Below are 3,486 nucleotides of genomic sequence, written 5' to 3'. Positions count from 1 at the left end.
TTCCCACTGTACAGATGAGACTCAGAGACAACAGCTTGATTGAAGTTACATGGCAAGTTAGGGCCAGTGCTATGGCAAGCACTCTACCATCTGTCTCTTAAAGACGCATTCTCTTCCCTTGAGCAGGCCACCCCAGAACACCCTTCACGTTCACAGCCTTGCCTTTCCTACTTGACAAAAGACTTCACATTCACAGCCTTGCCTTTCCTACATGACAAAAGACTTCTACTCTTGAATTCTGGCTTCAGGACAATCTAGGCTATATAAATGTGGTCCCTAAAATCTCTTTTTAAAAGTCTCCAAAGAAAATTCAGTCAAATTCATATTAATCTTAAAAATTAGTCTGTGCTGGCCGGGCGCGGTGGCTTAAGCCTGTAATCCCAGCACTTTGGGAGGCCGAGACGGGCGGATCACGAGGTCAGGAGATCGAGACCATCCTGGCTAACACGGTGAAATCCCATCTCTACTAAAAAATACAAAAAACTAGCTGGGCGTGGTGGCGGGCGCCTGTAGTCCCAGCTACTCGGGAGGCTGAGGCAGGAGAATGGGGTGAACCCGGGAGGCGGAGCTTGCAGTGAGCTGAGATCCGGCCACTGCACTCCAGCCCTGTCAAAAGAGCGAGACTCTGTCTCAAAAAAAAAAAAAAAATTAGTCTGTGCTATCTGATGGGGCAGCGGTATGTTGGGAAATGAAACAGAATGCAAGAGAATTAGGAAACTTTGCCCTAATCATTTCAATAATTTTTCAACTTGCTAATTTCATCACAGAGGCAAGGAACTATTTCTCTGCCTCATCAATCACATTTTTCTGAAAAATGAAAAAGTATATGCATTATGCCAAATTCCATTACAACAGAATACTTGTCAGACCCCATGGAGTGTCATAACAGAACAGTAACTCTAAAGCCACAGAAGTAGCTATCAAGATTGCTTCATATGTATTTACTCCTGCCTATTTTCAAAAGAAAAAGGGGAAACATAGGAAGATAGCACAAACTCAGTCCATCTTCCCAGAAACTGTCTGAAAGGCCCAAAGGATTGGCTATAAAATGAAGAAGGAAAATCCTCTGGCTTGACACCCAGATGTAAGGTCCAGAAGGCAGGGAAAGATCCTGCTCACAAAAGCTGGCTGGACCAGTCTCAAACTTGCTTAACTTTGTCCTCATACTGTTTCCATTGCAGGATTTGCTCTCCCTTTAGAGACTCTTTTCTGGATCACAGATTTTTTTTTGAGACAGAGTCTCACTCTGTCACCCAGGCTGGAGTACAGTGGCGAGATCTCGTCTCACTGCAACCTCCACCTCCCAGGTTCAAGTGATTCATTCTTCTGCCACAGCCTCCCAAGTAGCTGAGATTACAGGCGTGCACCACCACATCCAGATAATTTTGTATTTTTAGTAGAGATGGGGTTTCACCATGTTAGTCAAGCTAGTTTTGAACTCCTGACCTCAGGTGATCTGCCCACCTCAGCTTCCCAAAGTGCTGGTATTACAGGTGTGAGCGACCACGCCCCACTGAGATGTGAGTATTGAATGACTGAGGGATCATCATTCAATTATTGACTCTAAATCAAGCTGGGTGATTTAAAGAGTTATTCTAACCAAAAAGACTGATTTGGGAATGCTCTATGCAATCATAGTGACTCATCTTGGAGAGCTCCTACCCCCAAGAAGTGAGTACTCACAAGCCAAAGACACCAAATTCTCAGGGGAGGCCCAAACTTGTAATGCAATTGGTTTCAGCCATTCCACATGAGATAGTAATTGGGGTCTGTGGCCTAAGAAACCCACGCAGTAGCAGAAATGGAGAAGGAGGGTGTGGCAAGAGAAAGGCAATATTGGGAGTTAAAGGTATGGGGCTGGAGATGACAAGGCCATATATCAGTCCTGCCTGTCAATTTTTGACACCTGGAGCACATGCTTAGGTGGGGAACTTCTAACCACAACCCTTACCTTCCAGTATTTGAAGAGAAAAATTTCAATAACTGCCTTAACCTGAAGCCTCAGAACACACTGGGTTGGGGTAGATCTGGTGGAGGCGAGGAGTGGGTCAGTCCCTAGGTGTTTTCTTCAGTGAAGAAGCCACACCAACGCATGCTGGGGGAAATGTGACTACTTGGTCCTTAACATCTGAGGAAAGCCAGCAGGAGGCAGCGTGGGAGCAGGGTACAGAGAATCCAGCATGGAAGAAAGACAACAGGAAAGCACAGCCAGGGCAGGAACCATCAATGGATGTAGGAAATAGACTAGACACAGAGTAGTTTACAGTGGTTCCCAAGATCCAGCATTTGCCTTCCCCTTCCACAGGTTTTGAGGTTGGCATGTATCCCCTGTACTGTAACTTAATAGATCATTTGAAAAGACTCTTCCAGGCTGGACAACAGGATGAGACCTCCATCTCTACTGATAAATAAACAAACAAACTCTTAAAAACACCCCCATCCTAAGGAATAAAGTGCTAGTTATACTTTTCTCTTGATACAAATTAGAATAAGACAGAAGTACTAGTATTAAAATGTTTCCACATTCCACCTAAAATCATCCGGCACCTCAGGGAGGTCCAGCTGCTGTACTTTGGCACATGCTGGTAGCCAGGAGTCCTGAGCTTGAAGTTTGGTCTGACTCTACCCTCATCTCTCTGCATGACTTCATTTTACACTGAGAGAGAACTAAATGAGCTCTAAAGCTTCCCTGACAGCTGACAGTCAAGGTTAGCATATTTCTGTGTGGCTCTGGCAAAAGTACCCCAAGATGACATTGGCAAGGCCCTAGAAGTTTCCCAGTTTCTGCTCTTTTGGGGTAGCTACAGATGGGAAAAAGGCTAAAGCATCTGGAAACAGAGGAAGGAGGGGTAGGAAGATAGTCTAGAGTGGCAAGAACATGAGATGTGAACCAAAAAAATATGGCATCTCCATTTACTGGCTGAGTGTAAGATTTACTTATAAAATGGGAATAATCACGTCCTTTTCCCCTTAATTTATATAAATAGCCCTCAACTTTCACTTTCAAAAATTATACACAAATATTTATATCCTAAAGTACTCCTAAAAGCCCCACTCAGAAATGCACACAAGAGCTAGATAACATATGGGTCCTTCCCACAAGTCATCAGTTTAGTTTTGGCAGCTTTGCTAGTGGAGCCATATTTCTTAAATTATTTAAGAAATGTAGGCTGGGCAGGGTGGCTTATGCCTGTAATCCCAGCACTTTGGGAGGCCGAGGTGGGTGGATGATGAGGTCAAGAGATAGAGACCATCTTGGCCAACATGGTGAAACCCCATTTCTAAACATACAAAAATTAGGCCAGGCGCGGTGGCTCATGCCTGTAATCCCAGCACTTTGCAAGGCCAAGGCGGGCAGATCACAAGTTCAGGAGATCGAGACCATCCTGGCTAACACGGTGAAACCTCGTCTTACTAAAAATACAAAAAATTAGCCGGGCGTAGTGGCGGGCACCTGTAGTCCCAGCTACCCGGGAGGCTGAGGCA

The sequence above is a fragment of the Colobus angolensis genome, unplaced genomic scaffold (assembly GCF_000951035.1).
Source record: "Colobus angolensis palliatus isolate OR3802 unplaced genomic scaffold, Cang.pa_1.0 Scaffold105, whole genome shotgun sequence".
NCBI lineage: Eukaryota > Metazoa > Chordata > Mammalia > Primates > Cercopithecidae > Colobus > Colobus angolensis.
The sequence above is the reverse complement of the archived record's forward strand: the minus strand, read 5'-3'. Positions refer to the sequence as shown.